General features: G+C 42.4%; 1 protein-coding gene across 4 annotated transcripts in view; it reads left to right on the forward strand.

Annotated features, from left to right (window-relative positions):
- Positions 1-15,685, forward strand: part of MSRA (methionine sulfoxide reductase A) — a 798,651-nt gene that overhangs the window by 199,099 nt on the left and 583,867 nt on the right. The window lies entirely within an intron of this gene.

Raw genomic sequence — 15,685 nt, forward strand, 5'->3', positions numbered from 1 at the left:
TCTTGGAGAATTCTGAGTATTAGAGATTTGAATTCCCTATCAGGTAGTTCTAGTGCCTTTTCTTCCACTGGAAAGTCATCTGGTGTTTTATTTTGGATGCCTACTGCAACCATCCTGTCCTGTTTTTGTAAATGTTTTGTTAATGCCTGCTGTCTTTGGGGCATTCAGTAGTCATTTTTCTCATTTATTGATTGTAGATTTGTTTCATCCTTTTTTTTATTTGGCTATGTCTGAGCAGGCAGGCTGTGTGTTCTTTGTTATTTGCTCATCTGAGAGCACGATACTTTTCACCTCTTTCTCCAATTCGCAGGGTTAGTCACTCAGATATAGTATAGCAGAGCAGGTCTATCTGAAGAGGAGTTGCTTGGATGGATTGTTTGTGGCACTTACTACAGCCACCAGGGCGGGTCGGTAATCAGTGAAGGGCCAATTCCGGGAGGCCGTGCCTGTGCTGCTTGGTGGTGTGATGTTAAGCGCACGGTACTGGTAGCAGGATGGAGGGGGGAGGTTGTGATTTGTGGAGCTAAGATGGTTATGGGAGAGAGGAGGGAGGAATAGGAGCCAAAAACATACAAATAAACAAAAAAGAGTGCTAGGGGAGCTTTCCGTTGGAGTGGAGAGATGAGAGACTGTGAAATGTAGAAAAACAAAAAGCAGAAGAAGATGGAAAAAAAAGAAAAGGAAAGATTAAATAAATATAAATTAGAAAGAAAAAAGAACAGCAAAGCTCCCAGGGATTCCACCGGTGCGGCTACGAGGTCTGCGGAAGTTGTTCCCAGGTGTTGAAGTACAACCTGGCTATAAGGCATAGAGGTATTCAGTGCCAGGTATTCAGGGGACAGGAAGAGAAGGAAGTTATACAGAGACAAGGAACTGAGTCATAAAGAAAGACAAAACGAAAAAAGAAGGAAAAGAAAACAAAACCAAAAAAAAAAAAAGGACAAGAAAAGCCCCTAAAAAAAACCCCACAAAAAATAGAAATGCCTTCAGGGATCCCTCTGTGTGTCTGCATAAGCTGAGGGGGTAGGTCCCAAGCCATGTAGCACTGCCTGGCCAGAACGGGCTCACAACTCGAGAAGAGAAAAAGAAAGCAAACAATCAATTCAAAACAAACAAAGAAACAAAATAGCCCTGGGATCCCACCAGCGTGGGAGCACAGTCTGGGAAGCAGTTCCACACTCCAGCAGAGCTCTGCAGCCCCTTACGAAGAAGCAAAGATGGAGCACAGAGCCAGGTATTTGAGCGAAAGGAGGGGGGGGTGGTGGTGAGAGGTAAGGAAGAAATCATAAGAAGCTGAAAAAAGCAACACCAGCAGCCATCAAATGGCTCTCAGGGAGGCGGCCAGTGTGGGCCAGTGGAGTCCAAGCAGCCAGTGCTTCCTGGCCAAGAGACAGTGGCTGCGGGAAGCCGAGGAGGCTAGGTGGAGGTGAAGAAGGGTGAGGGATGGGAAAGAGTATATCGCCAGTTACCGGTTATTCTGTCTCCTGCTGGAAGCCCTGTGAAGCTGCTTTCTCGTACCCTGTATTTGCTGGTGTCTGATAGGAGTCCAAGATGGCAGATCCATGCTACGTTAGCTGGTAGAGGACCTCTGCATGAATCTCTCCTCGTTCTCCATTCTCTGTCAGTTTCTCAATCCCTTTGGTGCTTGGTTGAGTTCTTTATCTCTTCATTTGATGTTTTAGGGTTTCAGGATTGCTGTTTTCTCTGTTGGGCTTAGTTTTTTGGATCTTTGCTGTGGAGGGACTGGGTGGTGCTTCTGCCTGGAGCACCATTTTGCCGGAAGTCCTCTAATGGGTTATTTTAGTAACTCTGGTTTTGTTTCTTCAGTTGAAATTTACCGTAACCCAGGTTAATATGTAACCCATAATGTTGAAAGATTGGCATCTCTAGATTTTATCAAGGATTGAAATGGAATTGAAATGTTGTGAGATGTTTTACTAAATAAAGAGGTAGGGGAGACAACTGTTGTTGTCTGTGATTGAGAAGAAAAAGATGGCACTGGTATCTTGACCTATTGCTCATACTTATTGCCAAATGAAGAGGTTCCTTAATTAAGGCTTTTGTTTGTTTCGTGGTAATTTTGTTTTCTGTTTTTGCTAGAGGGACATGACTCTTAGTACTTAAACCTGGTTGCAAGTTTCTGGATGCATTTGTTGATTCAGGGACATTATACTTAAAACACCTTTTTAATAATAATATCTCCCTTGGCAGTATCCAGTTTACTTTGCTAACTATAGTGAGTCAGTGTCCTATCCTATTTAATAATTGAATTTTTTTTCCCTATAGTAGTGTGGTGTTAAGACAGGATTTTCATCTATTTTAAAAAATATGTCAAACCATTCAAGTTTGAATCAATTAAGTTTCTTGTACCAAACCAAAAAACCAAACCTGTTACTGTGATAGAGACCCTATGTTTGTTGTTGTTAGGTGCTGTTGCAGAGGCGACGGTAATCGGCACGGCGAAGACAGTAACCAACTGCACAACTCTTACAGAGAAGTGGGGCCAGGAGGGTCACTCTGAGGAGTCGACCCCCACTTCAGTCCCAGGAGTTTATTTTATAGTCAACACAGCAATCAATAAGGAAATTAAGAAAACAATGGGCTTTGAATGCGGGCAAGGGAGAAGGAATTCAGGTAAACAAGTCAATCAGTAAAGGGACAATAGGTTTGGGAAAACACATCCTGACAAATCCCAACATGTTGGGGACAAGTCTCAACATGCTGTGCAGCATAGAGGCCTGTGGGGGCTGCAGTTGTCAATAGTGCAACCATGTTTAAATGGCATATATCCCCACAGGTGCAGTTGAGAGTTAGGTGCAAGTCATAGTGACCTTATGTGCAACAGAACAAAACACTGCACAGTCGTGTGTCATCCTCATAATCATAGAGACCCTATAGGAGAGAGTAGAACTGCCCCATAGGGTTTCCAAGGCTGTAAATGTTTATAGAAGCCGACTGACACATCTTTCTCCCGCGGAGCAGCTGGTGGGTTCCAACTGCCAACCTTTCAGTTACCAGCTGAGTGGTTTAACCACTGCACCACCAGGGTGCCAAGTGTCTTGTAGGAGCTGCAAATATTTGGGTCTGCACACTGAATAGGTGCTAAGGAGCAAAGACAAGGGGTTCACCTTCTCTCTTTAATGGCGGGACTCTGGGCTCTGGGACTTGGTCCCTTTGTCTTTCAGGTAAAGGATGGGACTGAATGGTCTCTATGGTTACCTTCGGCTCTAACAGTCATTTATGATTATAATGCTTGTTGCATCTGTGCATTTCAGTCATTCTGAAAAGAAAGAAGGTTTTGTCTTAGAATGGTTTTGTCTTGGAGTGGCAATGAGAAGAATATGAATTCTAGACTCTAAGAATGATGTTTATTTTAAGAATATAATGATGTTTTATTCTATTATATTCTGAAGCCAGTGTCCTCTCACACGTTCTTGTATACTGCACAGCACCTAGTATATTAATTAAGGTATCCATCGTTGTTGTAACAGATAAACTCTGAAATCTTAGTGGTCCAACAAAACAAATTTATTTTTTTCTCCCATAAAATCCAGTTGGCTTGGGATGGGTGCCTTTCTGTTCCATTTAGTTGTTCAGGGATCCAGTCTGGGGGAGATGTGGGATTGCCTTGAGAATCATTGCTCCATTGTTGCCCTGGCTTCCTTTGGACCACAGCTATGGCTGTGCTGGGGTCTGTATGCTTCTCCAGCCCCTACCGAGGTGGGTGTCTAGATCCCAGGATGCCATGTATGTAGAGCTGGCCTGGTTGTCATTTTCCTTTCCCTGGAGGTAGCCACCTACTGATCCCTTGGCCCTGAGCATGATAAAAATACTCCATTTGGATGTGATTCTCCTGGGTTTCGAGGAAGAGCTAGTACCCTTGATCCTACTTGGATCCAGCCTTAGAATATATGCACCTGTGGGACACTTGTTTTTCTTTTGATGCTGTCACAGCTAGGAGTCATAGAGTGGGGACTCTATTTTCTGTAGTGAACGTTGGAATACATGGCCTGATACAGTCTTGCTTTCCTGGTTTGCTCTTAGTGAATTGTTTTATTTGAAAAGAATGAAATTTTACCTACTTGGAAAGATCTAGGGTATGTGTTCACTAAAGCCTTGACCCATTGGAGCACAACAAGGCATTCCAAAAATGGCAGATGGAAACAGTCTCTTTCCTAAGATTCCCCCCATGCTTATCCTGGGGTCTCCTGCTCAACAGTGATATTATTTTGGACCCTCTGTCCATGCTTGCTTGGTTCCCTGCCACCCTAAAGGTTTTTATATGCTCAAATGTGAACTCCTAGGTTATATACATTTCACATTTTTATTTATTTAGTATCAAGCATTGTTTGAAATTGTTTTTTAGTTTCCTTCATTTGAGTGCATTGAAGAAGCAAACATGAAACCAGATGTTTTCAGAAGCAAAAGGATTAAGAGCTGTGCTAGTATGTTCTGTGTACTTCTTCACCACTTCCAAATATTGCCAGAGTTCAGAAACCTACCACTACCCTTCTCTTTAGCTGATTTGCTGAACTTGACTTCTTGCCCATGACATCTGCCTTGATATCTTCCATTCCAGTCTTCTTCTCTGGGTTTACCTATCAAATTCACAGTTAGTCCAGCAAATATTTATTTAACAGTAAGCACTGTCTTAGCCTTTGAGGATAGACAAGAACAAGATAGCATCTGTCATGGATTGAATTGTGTCCCCCAAAAATATCTGTCATCTTGGCTGGGTCATGATTCTCAGTAATGTATAATCATGTACCATTCTGTAATCCAATGTGATTTCCTTATATGTTGTAAACTCAATCACTATGATCTAATAAGATGGATTAGTGGCAGTTATACTGATGAGGTTTACAAGATTGGAGTGTCTTAAGCTAATCTCTTTTGAGATATAAAAGAGAGAAGTGAGCAGAGACACATGGGAACCTCATACTACCAAGAAAGCAGTGCCAGGAGCAGAGAGCATTCTTTGGACCTGAGGTTCCTGTGCAGAGAAGCTCCCAGACCAAGAGAAGATTGATGACATAGACCTTCTTTCAGAGCCGACAGAGAAAGCGTTCCCTTGGAGCTGATGCTCTGAATTTGGACTTGTAGCCTACTGGACTATGAGAGAATAAACTTCTGTTTGTTAAAGCCATCCACTTGTGGTATTTCTGTTACCACAGCAATAGATGACTAAGACAGCGTCTATAGCCTCAATAAACTTGCATGCAGATGGAGGAGACAGAAAATAACCAGTATATAGTAATCTTTGAGCAGGGGCAGATTAACCAGTAAGCAAGATATGCACAGGCTTATAGTAAGCAAGGTACACATGGGCTTAATTGTGTTTCACCACATCTGAAATTGTACACTACAGGTTAGTAAGTAAGCAAAAGTAACCCTGTGTGTACCTTGCTTATTGGGGCCTCCATCCCTGTTTTTGAGTAGTGTTTGAATAGAAACCTGAATTAAGTGAGAAACTAAGTCAGGCAAATATGTGCAGGAAGAGTGTTCTAGGAGGCAGCTGGAACAGCAAGTGTAAGGACCTTGTGGTAACAATCTTGATAAGCTGAAAAGACAGTGTGATGGTCGGTATGGCTAGAGAGGAGTGAGCAATGGGCAGAAGAAATGAGGCTGGAAACCAGTGAGGGACAGATAGAGGTGGGGCAGGCAGGAGCTTTAGGTCAAAGTGAAGACCAGAATGTAACCTAAATGTGATGCGCAGCCTCAGGGAACTTTGAAGCTGGAGGCTGATGTGATTTTATTTATATTTAAGAGAATTATTCAGGATGCTCAGTGAAGAATAGACTGAAGTAGAGGGGGACCCAGAGAGAGGGAAAAAGTGAAATCAAGAGGCACTTTCATTAGTGGCAGAAAGTAGATGCTGTTGGACTGAAGGCCTAGTTCCTTGATGAACTGGTTGAGCAGTGATGGAGATGGTGAGATTTGGTTCTACTCAAATATATTTTGAAGGTTGAACAAGTGGTATTTACTACTGTCAGGAAGAGATCATTTCTTTGAGAATATTTAGTGCCCTGGAGCCTAACTTAAATCTGTGCTCCTGCATGTGAATGGCCCTTCCTCCGTGCTCTCTGTGCCTTGGCCTGACAACATGGTAGGTGTGGATTTGGGGTCATTTTGGTTGTTGTAAAGTGCCATGAGTGGGTTCCAACTCATAGCGACCCTATATACAATAGAACGAAACACTGCCCAGTCCTGTGCCATCCTCACAATCATTGCTATGTTTGAACCCATTGTTACAGCCACTGTGTCAGTCCCTCTAATTGAAGGTCTTTGTCTTTTTCACTGACCCTCTACTAAGCGTGATGTCCTTCTCCAGGGACTGATCCCTCCTGATAACATATCCAAAGTACGTAAGACAAAGTCTCACCATCCTCCCTTCTAAGGAGCATTCTGGCTGTACTTCTTCCAAGACAGATTTGTTTGCTCTTCTGGCTGCCTATGATATATTCAGTATTCTTCGCCAGCACCACAATTCAAAGGCATCAATTCTTCAGTCTTCCTTATTCATTGTCTGGCTTTCACTTGCATATAAGGTGACTGAAAATACCATGGCTTTGGTCATGTGCATGTAATCCTCAAAGTGACATCTTTCTTTTTAACACTTTAAAGAAGTCTTTTGCAGTGGATTTGCCCAATGCAATACATTGTTTGATTTCTTGACTGCTGTTTCCATGGGCGTAGATTGTGGATCCAAGTAAAATGAAATCTTTGACAACTTCAATCTTTTCTCCATTTGTCATGATGTTGGTTATTGGTCCAGTTGTGAGAATTTTTGTTTTCTTTATGTTGAGGCATAATCCATACTGACGGCTGTAGTCTTTGATCTTTATCAATAAGTGCTTCAAGTCGTTTTTCAGCAAGCAAGATTGTGACATCTGCATAATGAAGATTGTTAATGAGTCTTCCTGCAATCCTGATGCTGTGTTCTTCTTCATACAGTCCAGCTTCTCGGATTATTTGCTCAGCATGCAGATTGAATAAGTATGGTGAAAGGATACAACCCTGATGCACACCTTTCCTGATTTTAAATCATGCAGTATCCCTTTGTTCTATTCTAACAACTGCCTCTTGGTTGATGTACAGTTTCTGCATGACCACAATTAAGTGTTCTGGAATTCCCATTCTTCACAATGTTATTCATAATTTGTCATGATCCACACAGTCGAATGCCTTTGCATAGTCAGTAAAACACAGGTAAACATCTTTCTGGTATTCTCTGCTTTCAGCCAAGATCCATCTGACATCAACAATGATATCCCTAGTTCCACGTCCTATTCTGAATCCACCACTCATTTGTTGGTTTGTTGTACTGTGGTGGCTTGTGTGTTGCTGTGATGCTGGAAGCTATGCCACTGATATTTCAAATACCAGCAGTGTCACCCACGGTGGATGGTTTCAGTGGATCTTCCAGATAGGACAGACTAGGAAGAAGGACCTGACAACCTACTTCTGAAAAAATTGGCCAGTGAAAACCTTACGAATAGCAGCAGAACATTGTCTTATATACAGTAGTCTCCCTTTCAAGACCCACAGTGGATGCCTGAAACGATGGATAGTATTGAACCCTATAAACTATGTTTTGTCCTATACATACATACTTATGATAAAGCTTAATTTTAAATTAGGCACAATAAGAGATTAACAACAACAATAATAAAATAGAACAATTATAAGAATATACTATAATAAAATTTATGTGACGGAGCACAATGGCTCGAGGGTCCATCACGTTACTCAACATTTTCAGATCGCGGTTGACCACGGGTAACTAAAAGTCTCAGAAAGCGAAACCACAGATAAGGGGGGATTACTGTAGTGCTGGAAGATGAGCCCCTCATGTTGGAAGACACTCAAAATATGACTGGGGAAGAACTGCCTCCTCAAAGTAGAGTCGACCTTAATAACGTGGAGGGAATAAAGCTTTTAGGACCTTCATTTGCTGATGTGTCATGACTCAAAATGAGAAGAAACAACTGCAAACGTGCATTAGTAATCGGAACATGGAATGTGCAAAGTGTGAATCCACGAAAACTGGAAGTTGTCAAAAATGAAATGGAACACTTGAAGATTGATATCCTAGGCAGTAGTGAACTGAAATGGATTGGTATTGGCCATTTTGAATTGTACAATCATATGGTCAACTGTGGTGGGAATGACAGATTGAAGAGGAACGGCATCACATTCATCACCAAAAAGAACATTTCAAGATCTGTCCTAAAGTACAACGCTGTCAGTGATAGGATAATATCCATATACTTATAAGGAAGGCCAGTTAATATGACTATTATTCAAATTTACACACCAACCACTAATGCCAAAGATGCCAAAGATTTCTGCAGTCTGAAATTGATCAAACATGTGATCAAGATATATTGATAATTTTAGGTTGGATGGAGATTAATGTAAGAAAATATTTTTTCTCCTCCTCAAAATATGGATATGTAGGTGAAATATGGCTTGGTAGGGAGAGGAGATGCAACCCTCTTGGTATATGAACTGACCTACAGTTTTGGAGCTCTTTTCTTAGCCCCCATGCCCAAACCTTTTGAGGCTTGGGAGTAGACTGGGAAGTAATTGAGGGGCTTCAGAGACTTGCCTGGTTTGCCCACTAAATGGGCAAGTCAGGTTTCCTGGTTTCAAACCCCAATTTCAGATGATTCTTCATTTAACTTATATAATGCCATAGAATATCCTAAGTGAGAGGTAGGGGTACAACGTATCAAGGCCAAGAATACTAACAAAGCTGTGTGTATTATATATTGTTATGTAATAAATTACTCTAAAACTTAGTGGGTTAAAACAACACATATTTATTTTCTCACAGTTTCTGTAGCTCAGGGAATCCAGATATGGCTTAGCTGGCTTCTCTGCTTTAGGGTCTCTCACAGGCTGCACTCATGGTTCTGGCCAAGGCTGAGGCCTCATCTGAAGACTGAGGACCTCAGTTCCTTGCTGGCTGTTTCCTGGAGACCACCCTCAGTTCCTTGCCACATGGGCATCTCCAACATGGCAGCCTGCTTCATCAAAGCATGTAATAGAGAGAGAGTTTACTAGCAAGACAGAAATCATAATCTTTTGTAACTTGATCATGGAAATGACATACCCTCAGTGTTGCCACATTTTATTAGTTAGAAGCAAGTTATTCAAGGAGCAGGGATTACACAAGGTGTTATGGGTTGAATTGTGTCCCCCCAAATATGTGTTATAATCCTAACCTCTATGTCTGTGGTTATAATCCCATTTGGAAATGAGTTGTCTTTGCTATGTTAGTAAGACAGGGTTAGTGTAGGGTGTGTCTTAAGTCAATCTCTTGAGATATAAAAGAGATTAAACAAGCAAGTGAAAGAAGCAGAGATTGGGGATAACACATGCCAAGCCACATGTAGATCTCTAAGGAACCAGGAAGCGGAAGTTGAAGAGACAACTACATTCCTCCAGAGTTGACAGAGAGAGCCTTCCTCTAGAGCCGATGCTCTTAATTCAGACTTCTAGCCTCCTAAACTGTGAGAAAATAAATTTCTGTTTGTTAAAGCCACCCATCTGTGGTATTTCTGTTATAGCAGCACTAGATAACTAAGATACAAGGCCACAAGGAGATGGAGGTGGGGATCATAGGAGTCCATCCTAGAGACTGCCTGCCACATCTGTGAATCATGGTTTCACTCATAGACTATTAGAGCAGAATCATCCTGGACCCTTCTTATTTCTTACAGATGAGAGGAATACTCAAAAAGGTGATTTGCCCAAGACTATAGCTAGTATGAGGTAGAGCTGGGACTCATGACTTAGAACCCAGTGGAATGTAAGTGGATTATATTTAGCCTGCTACAAAGCTGGCATCTTATGGCTTTTAAGCTGGCAGTTTCAGCCTCAAGGGATTTTATTCATCTGCACTTTTTAAATGCCCTGTCACTACATGGTGATCCCAGGCCACAGTCCTGGGATGTAAATGCCACATCTTGGGCTGTGTTTGAGACCCAAGCTATTAAGGCTCTGTCTAAGCTTATCCATCTTAAATCCTGTGTTTTCTATGCTTTTTTCCTTCCTTACATCAGTATGTCTTTAAAGCATATAATGTAGTTTAGAGCAAGCCCTTAAAACAACACACAGCATGATCCAATTAGCTGTCTCACTTGTCTTTGACATTTTCTTTTATAGCCTCATTTAATGCCATGAAGAGACCACCATGTTAAGAGACTTCTATTTTATAGTTTAGTTTATCTTAAATCTGAACTTTGTGTTTTCTCCTAGCTCTTGAGGCCAGGGTGGCTCTCTAGACTTGGTGCTTCATTGGCCCTTCAGACCTGGCTATGAGTGTGTCATTTTAGGCCTTTGTCACAATAGGATGTAGGAGGTGATAGGGATAGGTTAGTTAAGGCCAGAACTGGGACTAGGTGAAGACTAATGGAAGGCAGATCTGTTGCATGCCACCTGGTACTTATGGCCTCAGTTTTCGAGGGACCAAATGCGAGTAATGAGTCAGGAAATGGAAGGTTTAGAAAATGGCTGGGGTGCCCCCTGGGATCTACTGTGAAGAGTCAGGGAAGAATCCTACAAAAAAGAAGCCAGAACAGTGCTTGGGAGTCCGTGGTAGCCACAGTCAATGAATGACAGGCCAAAAGTCTGGGAGCTTGAAGCAGTGGTGTTCAAGGCAAAAATGGTGTAAAATATGGAAGCTCGGATAGAGTAGAGTAGCAACACTGCTTTGCAGAGAGCAGTAGGCAGGCCAATCCATGACAAGGATATTTGCCCTTAGACTTTTTTTTTTCTCTTTTAAAAAAAGAATCTTTCGTGGAAGCCCAGGCCTAGATATAAAGGCATGGTGTCCCTTCTGTTAGTTAGAATGGAGGAAGGTGTGCATCCGGGAGGGAAAGCTGAGGCTGTTGCTGTTGGTGTTGGTGTTGGTTGTGAGTTTCAGTTCCCTCACTGCACTCTTTACATAGCCAGCTTTGAAATAATTTCACCCCTTAAAGATTTGTAGAATCCAAACCTCTTCCCATGAAGCATAAGAAATCAATTTTTGTCTCTAGGAACTGTAAACCTTGATAACTATATTCCCTCTAAATGTAGAAGGTTTTCTTACTATGTTATAAAAAAATCAAAACCAAACTCATTGCCGTCGAGTCAATTCCAGCTCATAGAGACCTATAGGGTAGAGTAAAACCCCATAGAGTTTTTAAGGCTGTTATCTTTATGGAAGCAGACTGCCACATCTTTCTCCTGCAGAGTGACTAGTGGGCTTGAACTGCTGACCTTTTGGTTAGCAGCCGAGCACTTAACCACTGTGCCAACAGGGCTTCTAATGTTATATTCATTGAAAATAGCAGAAGAGCCCCCTTCCTTTCCAGGCTGGAACCAAATGGCTTGATTTACATAGAATCCTAGGGTTGCTATTAAAATATTTCCCTGACCAGTTCTTTTAGAAACTGGTGAGAAAATTTTTAAAGTTAAAGAAATATTTAAAACAACAATAAAGATTCCTTAGATTTGTCTGATGCTTTAAGCTTACCATACTCATCTTCCCATATATTACTATCTGATCCACATAACAATCTGGGCAGGCAGGTAGAGCATGTATGAGCCAAATTTGAGGGATCACAAGATCTAGATTAAGAAAAGTTAGGTGATGTGTCAAAGGACACACGACTGTAAGTCATACAACTAATAATTTTATGCAGCCAGGCTTCATACCTATGTCTTCTGACTTCAAATCCAATGCTCAAATTGAACAGCCTGAGTCTATCACCCAGCCTATGAGAGAAAGAAAGGATGAAAGAAGGGAAAGAAAGTAAATGATGTTGAATAAAACATGAGAATAAATAGTTTGCATGCATAGCATTATGATCTTTACCGCAGCGCTGAGATCTGGTTTGTGCCTTCTGCTTTTTGTAAATATTCCCAACATTTACCATGAAATTCTTTCTCTGCAGAGCCTCTGCTGATCTCTCATCTCTGGAGATTGGCTGTGCCGTTAGTGAATGTGAATCCCCTTGTGGACAATTGGTAATTGAGGGACAGCTGGCTGCAAGAGGCAGTTCATCAGTATGCATCATGGCTGGGACCTAGAAGTCATTAGAATTCATTATAAATGACTCAGAGTCCCAGGAATGTCACTTAGTTCACACTCAGCAGCTGGAAGAATCTATCAGCTCTCGATCTAGGGTTTCCTCCAAAGATTTTACGTAAGATTCAGGGGCAAATAGGTCACGCGGTCTGATGATGAGTGGGTGGAGATAAGGCAGAAAAGCCTGTTTCTACTTCAGAATAGATGCTCTGAAGATGCTACTGGGGGAATTAATTAGAGCTGTGGGCACAGGTTAACCTTTAGTGCCCCTCATAGGCCAAGGAACACTCAAGAGTGTCTTTGAGAGTCATTGGAAAGAGGGGCATGAACAGAAAAGGGAGAGAAATAACCAAAGGAGAGTGAAGGAGAGAGTTGTACGTGGTATTTCATACCTTCAGGATATGATCCCTGATAGCTTTTCAAGACTGTGGTCACTGGTTGTGTTACCACAATAACCCGGACTGGAGCCGCCTGCCGCAATAGCCAGTTCTGAGACAGGGGTGAGGTGAGCAGCAAGAGTTTTATCATATATTGATATATAGGAGACAGAGGGGAATAGATTCCTCCAAAAAACCCATCTCCCCAACTGGAGATTGGCTGAAGGCTTTTATAGGGACAGGATTATGGATCTTAGAAGTTTGTGTTAGTTCCCCCTTGAGGTGGTCATGTCTCAGATGAGTTAATCTTTCACTGGTATTCTTGGGGGTTATCTGGTGACATTTTTGGGGATTATCTGGTGACATCCTGGTTATTCTTGTCACAAGATGGGTGCTTTGTTCAGTTTTCATACTTAGATCATTATCACTTGTTTTCCATCCTCCAAGGAGGAACGTCAGTTAATCTTAAAACTTTTGTAGAGACTGGAACCAGAGGGAGAAACAAGATCATGAGACAATGTGGTAGTTAGCAATGGGGAGTAAGTAATAGTGAGCTGGGCCTATGCAGCCTCTTCCAGTCCCTCCTTTTACTGGAAGTTTCTCAATCTTGGGAAACAGGGCGTTGCTTCTTTTCTGGCTACTTCCTGCTGGTTAGGAGCATTGGCTGGGGTGAGAAATCTCCCGATATCAACTCGGGGCCATAGGCGGGGGGTGAGTTAGAGTGGAAATTGACTGCATCCGGGTGAATTAGGTGATGTGTGTCCCCAGAGCCTGAAAAGGGGCATCCCGACTTACCAGAGTAAAAACTTCTCCAACCTTAAGGGTATTTGCAGTTCTTCCTGCCAATATTTTCATAAAACAGGGAACACAAAAACAAACTAGAATAATCACTATTCCTAAGGTTATTAAGGGTGTTAACCAAGATTCTAAGGAAGGAAAACTGCTGGAGAACCAGCTCCATGCATCTTCTTGTCTCAATTTGGGAGTTTGTCAATCTAGTTACCTTATGAATGGCATCTAACCCTATTTCAACTTCTCCTGTGGTATTTATCCAGGTGCAACAGGTTTTATTTGTTATAGCACATACCCCTCCTGACTTTGCCAATAAGAAGTCCAAGACAATTCTGTTGTCAAGGATCACTTCAACGAGGGAGTTCAAAGAGGTTTGTTGAGCTTTGAGTGCTCTCTCTGCCCCAAGAGCTAATAGGTGAAGGGTATCCGATAAATTTCTGGTAGCCATTTTCATGTGGTATTCTCCCAATCCTGGGATAATCGTTCTTAGGAACCACCACCCAAACCCAGTCTTTTGTAGGATGGGTTGTTATTTATCCCTGTCATCTCCAGGGAGACAGGATCTATGGAGAGGATATCCCGTCTCTTCCAAGGGACCTTTACAATCGCCTGAGTGGGTGGTGGATGAATCTTAGTGGGGAAAGTTAGAAACCCCAAAGTGCATTGTCCCACATAGTGACTTCCAGTCAGACACTGAATAGCCCATGTATAGGGTGATGCCTTTGGGATGGGGTTCTCACTAGTGGGGTATGCTTTTCCCCTGCATAGAAAGGTGTACCCTGATGGGGCACACAAGGACCAATTTCCTTTAGAGCTATCTGGGATGCTGATGTTAATATGGGACAATTGGGGAACAACTAGAGATTGATTACATGATGAGAGAGGTTGAAAATCTCAGAAAACTTGTTGGGCTACCTTTGTGCGGGGATCTTGTGATTTAATTTCCCATCTGTGCCCTGAAGTATGGTTATAGAGCTTGGTGAGGGAGAAACAGGATATAGAAAATGGGTATTAAACAAGCCTTGCTTGTATCAGAGCTTTTGGGGCACCATGGGTTAGGATGCAATTGGGTATATCTTTGTTATAGTTGAAAACTGGGGGCACTAATGGACTTAAGGGAGCTCCTGACCAGGGGAGGTGATGGCATACCCAGCAGCTGCTAAGGTTCCTTCTGGTAGCCACTGCTTGGGACTTGGTGACTAGGCCATTGGATGACCAGTCCCTTCCATCTGGAAGATGGGCAGGTTCTTGATAGCCCACAACAACAACTTGGATTCCCTCTTCCCTGCTGATCTCTGCATCTCGGGGTGACCTCTTTTTATACTTTACACACTACTGTGTTCCAGTGTCAGATAAGGTTATATCTGAAACCGTGATTGAAAAGTTTCGATTGTGTGACTGAGTGGTATCAGCCATAGGTGTTACCTGGTTGGAGCCAGTGGTCCTGAAGTCCCAAATAGTTATCTGTCCTCTTTGGGGCCCTTCCATGATCCACTTAACTAGATGATACTACACATGGGAGGGTTAAAGTGTCTCCAATCTGTAGGGTTAGAGCTCCCCTGGATTGTAGGACCACCAGAATTTTTCCCATCCACACTTCCTGGAGAGGTAAAAAGAAAACAAAGAACAGGGTTACGATCATCATTCTGTAAGTTTTTTGAACTTATATTTCAGATCTCGAATTGGAGTGCAGGAATATGCTTGTTCTTCGACTCTTCCTCCTTCGGGTGGAGCTGCCTTCACCCTCGAGTGATGTACCCACACGACCACTCCTGCTAATTTCAGAAACGAGTGGGTGGTCAGGAAAACTTCAAAAGGTTCTTCCAACTTAGGGGCCAGTTGATCCTCTGGGTGTTGGTTCTTCCAGATTTTCAACAGGACTTGATCTCCTGGGTGGAACCTATGAAGGGGAATGTCAGAAGGAAAAGACAAGTGGGAAGAAGCATATTGATTAACAGTGTTTATGACAGTTCCCAGAGAACAGACTCAGTCTCTTTTCTCCACCTCAGTCATTACGGAGGTGGGGAAAGTCGACTTTTTCAGGAATGGTCTCCCATATATTAATTCATAAGGGCTTAACTTGAGCCCGCTTCGAGGGGCTACCTGGATTCTGAGCAGGGCAATGGGCAAAACTTGTATCCAAGTGGAGTTTGTCTCTTGGCAACTTTCGCCAAGGTCTTTTTTGGAGTATGATTCATCTTTTCAGTTTTTCCAGTTAATTGTGGTCTCCAAGCTGAGTGTAATTTCCAGTTTATATCTAAAGCCTTACTGACTTCTTGTGTAATTTTTGCCATAAATGCTCCTCCATTATCACTTTGGACTGATTGGTAGACTGATACGAGGTATGATTGCCTTGAGTAATGCTTTGGTCACTTCTTGGGCTCGTTCAGTCTGACAAGGAAAAGCATCTACCCACCTCAAGTAAGTGTCCACGAAG

This window comes from Trichechus manatus, unplaced genomic scaffold (assembly GCF_000243295.1).
Source record: "Trichechus manatus latirostris isolate Lorelei unplaced genomic scaffold, TriManLat1.0 scaffold00091, whole genome shotgun sequence".
Classification (NCBI taxonomy): Eukaryota; Metazoa; Chordata; class Mammalia; order Sirenia; family Trichechidae; genus Trichechus; species Trichechus manatus.